This window comes from Nomascus leucogenys, chromosome 21 (genome assembly GCF_006542625.1).
Source record: "Nomascus leucogenys isolate Asia chromosome 21, Asia_NLE_v1, whole genome shotgun sequence".
Lineage (NCBI taxonomy): Eukaryota > Metazoa > Chordata > Mammalia > Primates > Hylobatidae > Nomascus > Nomascus leucogenys.
Window position 1 is genome coordinate 11157523 of NC_044401.1, and position 16372 is coordinate 11173894.

Consider the following 16372-nt stretch of genomic DNA (forward strand, 5'->3'; position numbering starts at 1 on the left):
AATTAAGGATTCAAATCCTTGGGAGTAGCCTTCTACTTCTAGGTCACACCAGTAGGCAAACAAGCAATTCAGGCCAGCTGTGGTGCTGGTCTAAGATGAGGGAAATATAGAGTCATAATAGAGAAGGAAAATGATGAATATCAGTTACAGTATTTGGACCAGCTGCAGCAACAGAAATTATTTTGTTTTACCTTACCTCTCCGTCCAGCTGTCACTATGGTGACAACACACATATTCTCTCTGCTGGAATGCCTTTTCTTCTTGATGTTCATTCCCACAAACCATTCAAGTCTGCTCAAATGTTATCCTCTTAATGGTATCTTCCTGATTATTTTAAATTACACTTTTTCCTACTCTTCAGTTTTTCTGCCCCCTCTTTTCCTGCTCTACATCATATTTAGCAATTTTAAATAAAATTACTTGCATATTTATAAATTTATGCATTAATTACTTATTAATATATATTTTTGTTGTTTATCTCTCTCCTCATATGTAAAATTCACGTTGTCGGGAATTTCTGAGTTTTTTTTCACTATCGTATCCCTATCACGCAGAAGAGTTCCTGGCTCATAGCAAATATTTAATAAGTATTTATAAAACAGATGAATTAATTTACTTTATATTTTGGATGATGACTCCTAAATCTACATCTTCAACCTACACTTCCAAATTTGTCTCTTACTCCATGCTTTCAGGTTACATAGAGGCCAGAGGTAACATTGTGCATAAGCAGAGTTGGCAGGAAGTCTTATGGCATAATTTTAGTGCAGAATTGAAGACTCTTTTTTCTCATATGCCAAAGAATATCCCTCTTAGTGTGATTACTAATATTTCACAATTTTTTACAGGGAGTAATGATAAGGTTAAAATATATATAGTATTGGGAGAAGTAAGTATTTATGCAAATCTATTCCCACTGTATTGAAAGGGTTTATATTAAATAAAATTAAAGATGGGGAACCTAGGGACCCTAAGTAGCACAGACTGCAGTAAAAGTGTAAGAAAGAATATTTTTAAGCGAGGGTTAGATATTAAAAAGCAAATCCTACCTTTAAATTGTTTAGCAAGCCACTGTGGTTTTCTCAAGCTTACCACTCTTGCCCTGAAGTTTTATTACTTCATATTTATACCACCACATCTTTCTATCAACTTAATTCCTTCATACACTTTCTCAGTTTCAGTCAGTGGACTATCATTTTTTCATCCCTCTGAGCTAGGAAATTTTTCAGATCTTCTCTCTTCTTTGTTCACCATATACAAGTCAGTCATCTAGTTTTGTCAACTCATGTCAGGATCTTTAACAGTGAAATCAAGACTCCACAAAGTGTAGACTACACCTGCCCTGCCATTTACTGTGTGGAGATTATGTTAAAAAATGAATTATCCTTTGCTTGACTCTAACCCCTGTGTTTCTTGCCATTGCACTTATATAGCCTCCTCCACAAAATGTCCATAAAATTTGTATCTATCACTTAATATTCATCTCAAATGTCATCTCCCACCTTGGGAAACATCAAAGTGATGACATTTCTTCCTACCTTAAACTTCCTCCCTAGGTCTCTCTATTGGCATTTTATCTCTTGACTCCCTTGACTTACATCATTTTCTGTTAATGTTATCTGTGCACTTACTTTCCCATCATTACACGAAGAGTGTCTAAATCGCCGAGACTGTTCTTTAAATCCCCAACAATCCTCACAAGCCTCTATTAAACAAGAATGAATAATGTCACTCCAGGTATAATTTATCCTCCACTTTTTTCCTGAATGGATCTCTGTATCTCATTGATGCTGCCTCTAGGATAAATTTGTATGCCTCTCATCATGTCTTCCGATTCACTGGCTCTCACTAATTTGCTTCAGTTAACTAGTTCGATCTTATTTTCTATGATGCTCCTTACCCCAATTACTTCAATATTCAAATAGTTCAGTTTCTTAGACAATTATAGAGAGATAATTATGTATGGACAGAACTTAGGACAAGAGACAAAAACAGAAAGTGAAAACAAAGGTGTTCTCTCCACCTCTCAGAGTCTTTATAGTCTTGTCTCTATTTTTATCCTTTTCTCTCTTGATTGTCATACTCCTGTGTTCCAGCTGAGTATCCAACAAACATCTATGTATTCTTCAAACACCATGCATGCACTACAGTTTTTATGTTAATTCTATTTATTATTTCTAAAGGAAATTTAATTAGCTTAGGCCAGGACAAGGGCTGTCTTTCCAGGGACCAGAGAGGCCCTTGGTACAATCAGCTGAGACCAGAGTGAGGAGGTGAGAGTGCAAATACACTTCAAAACAGGATTGTGGACAAGGAAGGCAAGACAAAACACTAAATATTTCATTTATATTTTAATTTTCTAGAAAGCTAAATGTAACTAGGAAATAATAATTTCTGCAGAACCAGTCAGGATAAAAATATGGCTTTCATTAGATTTTTAAAAATAACTGGAGACCTCATTATGATTTTATTACCATCATTTAACTAGAACCACAATCACAGAATCATTGATTTTAATGCTCATTTGGATACTTTATCAGTGTGTTTCCTTGACAAGAAGACATCAGAATAAAATTACTCATGCAAGAGATTTACGGATGAAATGCCTATAAAGAATAAAGGAGGAAGGAGCAGAAGTGAGAGGGGGCTTCAGATTCCAATGCAGGCTGAGGACCTGACATAGATGGAATGTATCCTCCGCAGTTCAGGCATTGAAAACAACCCTTAATGCAACAGTGTCAGGAGGTAGAACCTAATATAACATGTTTAGGTCAGGAGGGCTCTGCCATCATGAATGGATTAATGCTGTTATGGCAGGAGTGGGTTTGTTATAAAAGTAAGCTTGGCTCTCTCATGCCCTCTCTCTCCTGTTCTCTGTCACCCTGTTGCCTTCCACTACAGGATCACATGACAAGATGGCCCTCATCAGATGTGGTCCCTCAGTTTTGAACTTTTCAGCCTCCAGAACCGTAAGCCAAATAAACTTCTGTTGTTTGTAATAACCCAGTCTGTGGTATTCTGTTATAGCAGCTTAAAACCAACTAAGATGGCACCTGTGAAAGGAAAGAAGAAGAAAGGAGGATTGGGGAAGAGCCTCAGTCTGTAGTGATGCTCTGAGAAAGCTGTGACATGCCTGATGGGAAGCCCCAGATCAAAACTTGCCTATAAGATGAGTGACACATTAGGCAACAGTGGAATGCCTGGTGTACCCCCGCCGTGCGCAGTGATTAGGTAGAAGGAGCCTAGGGAGAGAAAAGTCTCAGTGTGAATGGTGCGTCTAACTATACTCCTTTCAGCAGGTGTTCTCATGAAAGATCTGAGCAGTGCATTCCCATGGCTTCCTGAGCCACTGACTTGTCCTGTTCTCTGTGATGTCTTCTTCCCAACAGAACGTAAGCACCACAAAATAGAGTAACATGCATCTTTGTACTGATTATGCCTAACCCAATGTGAGGACAGCGTGCTTGTGACTGTACTTGCAAAAAGGTTACATTTAAGAGACGGTTTGATAGGATAGAAGGTGTTTTCCTAACTTTGAAAGAAATTTAATTATTTTTTAAAATTAATAGATCTCAGCAGTTTTAGATTCACTGAAATATTTGATACATATGGGTAATGAAAATATTCAGTATGCCATATGTTCATTTTAACAACCTGTTATTGTAGGTTAATTATACCTCATAGTTTTACTTTTCATAGTATCTTTGATCATTTTCTTCTTCACAAGCAAGCTGTGATATTGAACTGTAGTGTCTCATTTTAGATTTACAGATGACAATATTGAATCAGATAAAATGAGGAAAGCTAAAGACTTCTTCAGGTTCAGTAAATATGTAAATGGAAAAATTGAAATTAAAAATTGACAACTGATGTACCTTTTAATTTTTTCCTCTCATTGATTTACATGGTCTTTGTTTTTCTGACTTTCTATTTTGAAACAAAACTGTCTGAATCTCTGTATAGGAAATATTTAAAGATCAAAAACTCTAAGGATTGAAAGCTCAGCGAATGTCTATCAGTCATCTTTAAGGAATTGGGTTGTGCTGGTTAGGATAAGTTGGCAGGTAAGGATCCCTTGAAAAATAAAGGAGCTGCAGAACTGCCTTAGTAAGAATTATAATTTACTTATTTGTTTCCAAACACTCTGATAAGCAATTTATAAACATTATTGCATTCCTGAAATTGCCTTATTCATATTTTATAGATGAAAGCACTAAGCTATACAAAAAGTAATTGCTCAATGGTACAGAGCTAGCAAATGGCAGAAGTTAAGGTTAGAACCCAACTCTGTATGACTCTAAAAATGTATGCTTATTTACTACAACATCATGCTGCCTTCTTCATCTGAGATAGTTTTTTAATTGAACAATCTTGGATTTCAAAGGAATCCTTGAAAAGATGAAATGTATCAAGTTTGACTGCAAAGATTGAAGATACAGTAGAATTAAGATGTGTTAGCATTATTTCAAGCATTATGCTATCTCTAAAGGAGAAAACAAAATAAAAAGAAAATCTATGTGTATATAGTGTTTAATACATGCGAGGCTAGGTTTTATATATTGACATACATATTTATAGTTCTCACCGTAACCTTAGCCTATTTGATATCTAATTTCTGCTATGCTAATCACTTCTCTGATTTTTGGTTAGCATCCCCTTATTTGGGGACCTGTTTCTCTCCTTACTTCACTCAGTACACTCCAGTGGCTACTGTCAATTATGTTATTTCATCTTCCTGGATTTATATGTAGACAATTAAAGTTGGACATTTTAATCAAAGCTCTTCCCTGGAATGTTTTCAATTAGATCTAAGATACATAAGTTCTTTCCTTTCTAGTGGAAAAGCTATAAAGATTAAAAAAAATGATCTAAGAGAAAATAGGTGAAGGGAAGGGAAGTGAAGAGAGAAATTCTGGTGGTTCTGAAGTCTTTCTTTCTGGGCATCCCTGAACTCCATTCCTATCCTTGGTTCAGTTTGATTACATCAGTCAATACATTATCCTAATTGCCTAAGAATTTTTTTCATTGGGTTTCAAACTCTAAAAGACTCCTGACTATTTTGACCAAGCAATAAGGAATTCAGATCCTTAGTCTAACATCTCACTACCAGTGAGTGATAAAATGGACTGGAACCCAGGCCTACCTTTGTCTCAATGTAGGCTCTCTCTTTTTTTTGTTTTGTTTTTATTCTTATTCCATAATGGAATGTATATGTGGGATAGTTATGGAGGGGAATTGCCAGAAAATGTGGACCCAAGTAGGGGTGGTTACAATCTTTCTTTTTTTTCAGCTAGACTTATAAGAGCAAATTAAGTGTTAATCTAGTTTATCCAAACATCCATTAGACAGATAATACTTTAATTCAGGTTTTAACTAAATAAAATAAGTACAATCGGGTGAAATCCTATATATAGGTGACCTAACTCGCTTTTCATCTAAAAAAATAGAGGCTTCACACATTTCCTCCGAAATATCTTGGCATACCTGCAATTTCTTTTCACACGTATCTGAGCAACTATTTTCTTGATGTTCTGCTTGCTTCAAAACACAGCTATAAAAAGTTTTCCCAGAGAAGGTTATAAATGCAACTCTAAGCCTAAGATCACTGGAGTCCGTTCAAGGAATGAAAGTAGAGGACACATAGTAATGCACTGGGTTTTTGCACACACTTCATCTGCTTTTCCCCCAGTGTTCGGGGTCCTAAATCAAACCAAAATTGTGATTAAGAAATGTAAAAACATTATTAGTTAATTGAGTTTGACCAGAGTGGATTAATTACAATGAAGAGATGACAGGCAGAAATTAAAGTTTTTTTTAAAGACTAATGAGATTAGGCCAGGTGCGGTGGCTCACATCTGTAATCCCAGCACTTTGGGAGGCCAAGGTGGGTGGGTCACCTGAGGTCAGGAGTTTGAGACCAGCCTGACCAACATGGAGAAACCCCATCTCTACTAAAAATACAAAATTAGCTGGGCATGGTGGCGCACGCCTGTAATCCCAGCTACTTGGGAAGCTGAGGTGGGAGAATCGCTTGAACCTGGGATGCGGAGGTTGTGGTGAGCCGAGATCATGCCATTGCACTCCAGCCTGGGCAACAAGAGTGAAACTCCATCTCAAAAAAAAAAGACTAATGAGATTTTGGAAGTTGTTTTTTAAATTTTTTAATTTTTAATTGTTAAAGATATTTGTACGTATTTATAGGGTACAGGTGATATTTTGATTCAAGCATACAATGTGTAATAATAAGATCAGGGTAATTCAGGTATCCATTATCTCAAGCATTTATCATTTCTTTGTTTTAGGAACATTCCAATTCCATTCTTTTAGTTATTTTGAAATATAAAATAAATTATTGCTAATTATAGTAGCCCTATTGTGCTACCAAACACTAGATCTCATTTCTTCTATCTAATTGTATTTTTGTACCCATTAACTATCTCTTTTGGGGGGGGCTTTTTTTTTCTGGTTTTATCTCCCTTCAAAATGTGAAGAAACACTTGGAATGTTATTCACCTTTAAAACAGCCATTATACAGTATTTACTGTTTATAAAATTTTATGCATAATAGAAATACAAATAGTTATCTATATGTCTATAACTATATTTATATAGGTATAACTATACATGATCCCATCTTAACCTACCTCAAATATAAGAAAGTCTTATAAACAGTTTCAGGCCATACAATTTAAATTATTTGTTGAAGCAATTTCTAACTACTCACCTCTACTATATTAAGAGTTTATGTCTTCGTAAATGGTTATGTAGAAGAAATTAGTCAACACATGTAGTTTGGACTGTTCATTAATCTGTTTATCACAAGTCTGACTCCACCCTGCTTTTGCTGCCATTTTTATCTCTCACCTATAGCACCTTCCAACACTTCATTTTCTTCACAGCAGCCAGAGGGAATCATTTATAAATATTCATATATATGATTTTGTAGTGCACACTTAATTGAAATTCTTCAGTTACTTATTGTTGCCATAAAGATGAAGTCTAATGGCCTTAAAAAAGGTTAACAAGTTCCTGAATACTCTGGCTCCTTTCTCTCAGCCTTCTTAAGAACTTTAACGAAACTATGTTCAGCAAGAATACTGTCTGCTTAAATGTGTTTCTCAATTCCAGAAGGAAATGGGAAATACCTTTAAGAAGAAACTCATGAAGGAAGAAATTTGATTTACCTTGATGTTGTATTTACTTAAAGTGTTTCATGTCTTTTATATCTTAGAAGATAAATATTTATGCAGATATTAACAAAGTGACACCTTTTGTACTTTAAAATGTAACAGTGACTTATTCGCTTGTATTCTTATACTTCTCTGAGTTATTCAAACCTGGGATTCAGCTTACTGCATCCGAACTCAAAGAATCTACTTTTATTTAAGGCTGGTGCTATAACTAAATGTATCACCCCCTGTAAGAAACACAAGTCATTTAAAGCACTGGGTTTGAGACTTCATGCTGTCATTGTCAACAGAACTTTAAAACAATAGTAGCAGCATTTCATCAACCATGTAATAAACCAACAAATAAAATATAATTTGCCATTACCATTGTTCTTTAGAAGAAGGTTCAAATTTCAAACATTAGTAACAAATCTCAGAACAGAAGTCACTTCTTTAAAGTGAGTAAAATTTCACATTATGGAAAAACTCACTATGATAAACTTAATCTATCCCTCTTATCTGACCACTGAATGAAAAAAAAAAATCAGGGAAGATTTTAGATGTTTTCACCTGAATGATTTTTAAACTCTATTTGAGAATGATTTCTCTGTGGACCTTTCTGGACCTTGCAAATCCATTCTATCCAATATTAGTAAGTATTGTGAAAGGACAATAAATCTTGGGGCCCCCACATCACTAAACTAAAGGAAAAAGTCAAGCTGGGAACTGCTTAAGGCCAACCTGCCTCCCATTCTATTCAAAGTCTCCCCTCCGCTCACCAGGATAAATGCGCATCTGATTGCCTCCTTTGGAAAGGCTAATCAGAAACTCAGAAGAATGCAACCATTTGTCACCTATCTACCTATGACCTGGAAGCTCCCTCCCTGCTTTGAATCTTCCCACCTTTGCTTCCAGTTGTCCCTCCTGTCCAGACCAAACCAATGATGTTCATCTTGGGAATGTTAATTGATGTCTCATGTCTCCCTAGAATGTATAAAACCAAGCCGTTCTCAGACCACCTTAGGCACATGTCGTCAGGACCTCCTGAGACTGTGTCACGGGCGCGCGTTCTCAATCTTGGCAAAAAAAAAAAAAAAAAAAAGAAAAGAAAAAACCTTTCTAAATTAACTGAGACTTGTCTCAGATTTTTGGAGTAATTCAAAGACCTGGAAGTAATGTTACTGTTTTGTTTTTGTTTTAATTTGGTCTCTTTTGCTTCCACATTTGTTAGTAATTCCCCTCTCTAAGAACTCTGTAGTCTCTAAAGACATATGAAGCCCAGAGTGCCCACAGTGCTATGCAAACAAGGAGTATTATTTACACACTCTGTGACTGTAAGAATAAATAAGTTGGAACCACTATTATTAACAACAAAAGAGAGAATCACACTCTACATTCCAGTTCTGTGTACCTTTTAATACTCACAAATGACACAAACAGATGACACAGCTTAAATATGTATTTAACTTGAGAGCAAATACAAGGTTTCTGGACCAAAGATCAGTCCCATTAATTTTTAAAACAATAATGACACAAGTTTCCCATGCTCCCTTCTCTTCCTGAAGGTGATGTGATGACGGAAGATGAACTCTGTACATATAGAGAGAGTCTCTAGGAGAAGAGAGGATCACTAAGATTATAAATTTTTCAGCTTATATAGAAACAGCTGCACAGCAGCCCCTCTTTCTCTCCAGAGAGAAGAAAAGAAATTCTGTTTCTAACAAACATATCCTCTCCGAGGGAGGCAAGAAAAATCCCTAGATGTTTACAACCCTCTGGAATGTAAATAAATGGCTCCAGGGGAGATGGGTCTTCAGGCATGTTTACCATTCAAACAGCTCTTACTCCTGACTGCCAGTAATTTTTGCTTAGAAAGCCCTGATTGTACAGAATATGAAATATTAGTTGTTTCTCAACAACAGATACATGATAGTCATAGTTTACTTTCCCTGTATATTATACTTAGGTTATTTCTGAATCCCCCTAGGTTCTTTTTCTATAAACAGTAACAGTGTTCAGAGTCAGGTTCTCTCTACTGAGCTTCTATGCTCCTCTAAGTTAATGGAGCTGTTTCAAAGTAATAGTATTAGTATTCTACTCATTTACAAGATGCAGTTAACTTCTGACCAATGTTAGAACACCAAAATCTCAACAACAACAAAAACAACAAAGCAGTTTAAAAAAAAAAAAGAACACCCAACTGTCTCTGACTGGCAAAATTAGAGCTTAGAACAGTTTTGCTTTTAAATTGTTCAACCTTCTTTAGACATCTCTGCAGCTAACTACCTAATTGAGCATGGAGCAATATTTTCTTAACCTACTTATTAACAAGAAACCCTTAAAAGATACCATCTGCTAAAGGCATTTCTTTTAAAAATACTCATATGTAATACTAGTGAGATTGTTATAAGAAAGCAACTCTCACAGGTTGTTGATACAGTATATAAAATAATGATGGGAAATGGTTTCTGCTTGTGGGATTGTTGGCCTTTTCAATTTGTTTTTGAGTTTTCATTGACAAAACTTTTTTTTTTTTTTTTTACAGCCCAGCCAACACACACCTTTCCTGTTTGATTTCCTCAATTAATTATTTTGTTTAAAAATTATTTTTTTATTGCACCAGTGTTTATAGAACATAAATTAAGCTTAAAAACAGCTACGATAATATATATGGCCTATCCCTATCATCATTCTTAGAGTTTGTCTGGCTAATCTTGTTTATTTGTGTATACTTTGCCAAGCTCCCATAATGATTTCAAAAGTGTTTTGATGAGAATTTAAAGAAAGCTTGGAATAAGGAATGTCACATAACTTCAATGTTTTGAGTCAAGAGATGTAGGGAAATTTTATCTTAAACTTTGCTAAAAGTAATATGCTATTTCACAGAGAGGAAAAAAGCTTAAAAGAAAAGTTTGTTTACTCTTCCCACGCCAATTATATGTTACTGTCATTCTGTGCTATATTATTTTTTAGTTCAGGTAACACTGATTTGTTCAATTGCAAATATTTAGCATGCAGTTGTACATGCTAAACTTATACTCAGGAAAGATGATGGCAATGCTGAATGTGTAGATTTGAGAGTCATCAGAAATGATCATTGAAGCAGATAATTTCCTCAAGAGACAATAACTAAACAGTCTAGACAAGGAAGAGCAAAAAGCTGGTTTTGATCTTAAGGCACCCTTAAATTTAGAAAGCTAGAGAAGGACTCAAGCTCAAGGAATTTAGGTTGGACATGGGGAGATGAGCCCAAAGCAGAAGAAGTGGGAGGAAAGAGTTACAAAAAAAGATAAAAGATTGGAGTTTTTAAATTTAGAAAGCTAGAGAAGCACTCAGAAAAACAGGGTAGTATGCTCACTAGGCCAAAATGTTGCAAAGTGATTAAGGAAACACAGAGCTCCACGGGAGCTAACAGTTTCTAAAAGAAAGGACAAGATGGATATAATTATGTCATTTCAAGTATTTGATCTTAATTATTTTACAACACTATCCTGTAAAAACTGATACGAAATTTGCATCATATGCATATCTCCTACTTAAATCCCTCTTATCTTTTTAGAATAATACAACATACAATTGGTAGCATATTAGCAGTTAAATTCTGCCATTTCAAGGATGCATAATTTTCAACGCTTTAGAAAATCTCTAGCCAAAATTAACAGGAAATGGAACATGTGGATTCCTTTTGTAATTAAAGACATTTTGCATGTATAACCAGTCTCCTAGAACAGCGGTCCCCAACCTTTTTGGTACCAGGGACTGGTTTTGTGGAAGAAAATTTTTTCACTGTAAAGTGGGGGACAGGCAGGAGGGGTACCAGGGGAATGGTTTGGAGATGAAATTGTTCCACCTCGGATCACCAGGAGTTAGTAGATTCTCATAAGGAGTGTGGCAACCTAGATCCCTTGCATGCGCCATTCACAGAAGGGTTCGCGCTCCTATGAGAATGTAATGCTGCTGATGATCTGACAGGGGGCAGAGCTCAGGCAGTAATGCCCACTCCCCTGCTGCTCACCTCCTACTGTACAGTCCAGTTCCTAACAGGCCACAAACGGGTACTGGTCTGCGGCCTGGGGATTGGGGACTCCTGTCCTACAATAGAAAATTATATAATTACTTTCCTCATACTAGAGGAAAGGCTAGTAAGCCTATTCTTTTTTTTTTTTTTGAAACGGAGTCTCCCTCTGTCGCCCAGGCTGGAGCGCAGTGGCGCCACCTAGGCTCACTGAAAGCTCCACCTCCCGGGTTCATGCCATTCTCCTGCCTCAGCCTCCAGTGTAGCTGGGACTACAGGCGCCTGCCACCACACCTGGTTAATTTTTTGTCTTTTTTTTTTAGTAGAGACGGGGTTTCACCGTGTTAGCCAGGATGGTCTCGATTTCCTGACCTCGTGATCTGCCCGCCTCGGCCTCCCAAAGTGCTGGAATTACAGGCGTGAGCCACTGCGCCCAGCCAGTAAGCCCGTTCTTAACTCAAAGTTAACCCTTGTGCCAGACAAGTAGTCTGTACAGAATGGTGTGCAATTTGTTGCAAAGACATCAGATCATCATCTTTGCAATAAGAGGAGGTTGCAAACAATGGAGCTATTGGACGATGCTAAATAAAACACAACAAATGGTGTTCAGGACTGGATAACTGAAACTTCCTGTAGTGGAACGTTTCCAGCTTTCACTTCTCATTCAGCAACTGACACCATATCAAGCACAGCTGACAATGTCAAGAACTGATATTTATGGAATTGGAGTTGTCAATGTGAATTTACTGTTAAAAAAAATCGCATCAGTGTCTTTGTAGTCTTTCATTTGTTTTATTTTATTAAAGATTTTTTAAAAGCTTTTTATTACATGTCATCAAATTCTAGTTGTATATAGGGGTACAAAGTGATATTATGATTTTTAATAAATGTAAAATGATTAAATCAAGCCAATTAACATATCTGTTATCTCAAATATTTAACATCTTTTGTGATGAGAGCATTTGAAATATACTCTGTTAGTACTGAAATGTACAGTACTAAATTATTCTCTATTCGCCATGCTGGGCAACTGATCTAAAAAAAAATTGAAGTTATTTCTCCTATCTAAGTGAGGTTTTTTAACATTTAAAGCAAAAGTACTTTAGGGGGCTTCTGATAAATATCTGGAAATATCACAGCTTCCCACAAAATTCTTTGTCACCTTGGTCAGATGAATGTGATGAGCATCTTATGAAAAGGCAGCCAATCATCCCCAACTCCTGACAGTGTGCTCGTTTGTAATCCTACCCTCTTTTGTGTGAACTGAACCAAGTGATTTGCTTCTAAAGTAAAAGATATGGGATGTCACTTCTGGAATTAAGCCATAAAAATGTCATTTCCATCTCGTTCACAATCTCTATCTCTTTGGCATTTCTTACTCTTTCGATCTGATGAAACAAGCTTCCATGTTGTGAGCTGCCCTGTAGAGGAACCCACTAGGAAAGGAGCTGAGGGTAGCATCAGACAACAGCCAGCAAAGAATGGAGACCCTCAGTCCAAACAGTTTCTGAGAAATTGAAACCTGGCAAAACTGCATGACTGAGCTTTGCAGTATCTATAGATTCATCCCTAATGAGAGTGTGGTTCCAGCCAAGACCTTGAATGCAGCCTTGCGAGACAATTTAGTGCAGAGGACTCTGCTAAGCCACTCCCAGTTTCCTGACCTACAGATAGTTTGAAGTAATAAATGAATATTGATGTAAGCCATTAATATTTGGGCTAATACAAGAAATATGCTTACTTAGGCTACGGTCTATAGATTACTATCAATTTTTAAAAATGCAGCTCATCTCTAGAATAGTCATTCTCAACAATAAGGACAAGAACATCAACAACAAAAGACAAAAGTTATTTTAATCAATCTTCCCTGAATGATCCAAGAACTATTCTTCACAGTAATAATTCAAAGTGTAGCTAATCTCTCACTTGTCTATAAGCTATCTTTGACACAATTTTTTTTATGACTTTCCATTGTATTAACAGTACCAAAATTATAAAATGTATTACAAGTTACTTAAATTAATGAGAAATTTTTAGATACCAAATAGCTGAATTGTCTTCATTCTATGACCTTGAGAAAGGCATTTTTTTTTCTGTCCATAAATTTCAACATTTAAATATTGAGGAAGTTGAATCTTCTCAATCTTTGCTATCTGACACAGCCATCACTAGCCACTTATTACTATTTGAATTTAAATGTAAATTAACTAAAATTAAATAATTTTTTAAAATTTAGATCCTTAGTCATCCTAGACATATTTCAAGTGTTCAGTAGTCATATGTCACTAGGGGTTATCATAGTGGGCAGCACAAATATAAGACATTTATACTATACCAGAGAGTTTCATTGGTAAGTGCTATCCTAGGTAATCACTAAAAAACTAAATTATATATCTAATGATAAGTACTCCGTAAGTATCTATTATATAAGTATTTATCCATAAGGTTTGGACTGGAACCTATACATATTTTTACTACTAGTGATAAATACTGTTCACTTGGTCACATTACTTTTTAAATAGTTCTTATTTTTCAGCAGTTGGAATGTTTTAATATTTAATAATTTCACAGTAGTTTTAGAGGTTAGCTGTTACTAATAGCAAGAATTAATAGCTATTGCTATTTAAAGTTCTGTGCTTTGAGAAAAAATTGTTTCAAATAGGCAGCGTAGAATTCGTTACAATATTATTGGACTCACAATAGTTGTTCTATTGAGTAATCTGCTATTGTTTACACATAATTTGAAGTATAGGTCAAATTTATCCTTGACAATTAAGTACAGTTTTTCAATGTTGTACTTGCCAGTGACTTGTAGTATACTTGTCCTTGCTTAAGTAAAGTAGCACTTTTTGTTCAATGAATTTATTTCCAGTCATTCAAAAATTTTATTTTCAGTGGTTACCATGTAGCAATCAATGAGACTTAAATAATATCACAAACAATGTAATTACATTAAGCATTTCATATGCCAGTGATATATTTGTAGACATAGAAAGACGTGGTGGAGTTAGAATTTTTAAAAAATAATTTTAGTTACTTTCAAAAATTGCAAAATACAGGCTTTTTCTTTTTATTTACTGGTAAAATATCAGCCCAGCCTACCATCCCTTTCTGCATGGACTACAGCAATAACCCAGTAATAGCTTCAGTTGCATCTCTTTGCCAAATTATGATCAAAGACTCCTTTTTAAAATGCATATATGATTGTGTCAAACCTTACATAAAACTCTGATGGCTTTCCATTGTTCTTGAAATAAAAACAAACATTTAACATAGCCAAGAATACCCAAAATGGTTGGATATTTACTTCCATCTTTTAGTCCATCTGACACCACCCTTGCTTTCCCTCTTTTCGCCCCAGCCCAATGGCCATCTTTCAGATGTCTGTACTTGCTATGCTTCCTTTCAATGAAGTAGGCAACTTGAAAATGTTCTCTTCCATACCCATTATGCTGTTCTCTTCCCCACCCATTATGCTGTTCTCTTCCCCTCTCCACATTGTAAACTCTTATTCATCCTTCAGATCTTGCCACAAGTATTACTTTCTCAGAGAAACTCTTCCAGAACCCACTGACCAAGATAAATCTTGTTTTAGATTTTATAACATAACAAGCCCCTCCATTAGGACCATTAACACGTTCTTCCTAAAGACTGTCACTAAATGAGATTTTGCATTGGATCAGGTACTTTTAAACAAATAAAAGTAGGCCATGCATGGACCTGTGGTGAATACATGCCTTGAAAAGGAGATTATCATTAATCTATTATTCAATTCTGGATAATAGAAGAAAAATGTAGAGTATATTTCTTACCTAGGTTTCTTAGATTGGCATTAAATTAAGTGCACCCATGTCCCAAAGTCATAGATGAAAATGAGTGGAGAAAGCAGAGTACGTCCTTTCTCTGAGAATGGATTTAGACTAAAAATGTCGTAAAAAAAATAAGGTCACATATTCATTTGGTTGTTGCTAAAATAAAAAGCACTGAAGAAAACATCAATATGAGACACTTAGAAAAGTTCAACAAAAGAAGATATGTTGTCTGTAAGATTTCCTGTTCCAGCAAGCTGTGGTACAGACTCCATCCTCCAAGCTCAGATCCTAAACCCGGATTCATTCAGTCATTCACTCCCTCTGAGAGCGTGGATACGTCTCTAGCATGTTCTACACCCCTTTCCAGATGTACTTGTGCTCACTTTTCTCTAGAGTCAGTTCAAACTACAATGCATTAGGTCTCCGACATTCTAAGCCAATTTAATTAGATTATAAATTTTAATCAATTTAAATCATTTTCACTAAAATGCATCATTCTATAACATAATTAGCATAAATCCTACATTTGTCACACAGCTTTACTCAAATTGAGCTTTACTCAAGTTTCTTAATATTCACTAATGTATTCTCTTTATTAACACAGGGCACTATTTAGATTGCATTTTTACTGTGCATGGTTCCATAGAAATTTGGAAAAGAAAATTTGGTGTGAAATGATGGAAACTTTAAACAATTTAAAGTATTAATGAACAAAATCTAGCTTCCAAACCAGTATTTGATATAATTTTGGATATTACATTTAAATGCTGAAACAAATATGTAACTTTTTCCTCATATAAAGAACTAAATCAAGATTATTAAATTACTCAATATAAATTGTCCATAACTCAATCTTTGAGGACAGTCTTCACAATATAGCCAATGTGGTTTTCTTGGAAGTATTTATGCTTAAATCACCACACATTTTACTTGATGGATTGTGGAAAACATCCATGTACATAGATAATGATTGAAAATAACCTGCAGTTTACTTGTTTCTATTTTGAAAGAGAGGACTGCACATAATGTTACTGAATTGAGAAGACTGATTTTAGTAAATAAGTATCATTGTGTTGGCTTTATCACTCTGTCAACTGTGAACTCTTTTCATCGACCATCTTACAGATACGTAACACTTATTCAACAATTACTGTTTTCCAGACACTATGCCAAGCACTTTACATTATTTATCTTACATAAGTCTTAGACGCCCTCTGTTAAGGTGATATTATTACCATGCAAAATTTATGAACACAGAAGTAAAGATTTATCATGTTTAAGTAACTTGCCCAAGCTCATAGCAATTATAAGCCACCACTAGACTCAAACCAAAGTCTGTTTCATGGCAGTCTGAGCTCTTAGCCATTACACTCTGT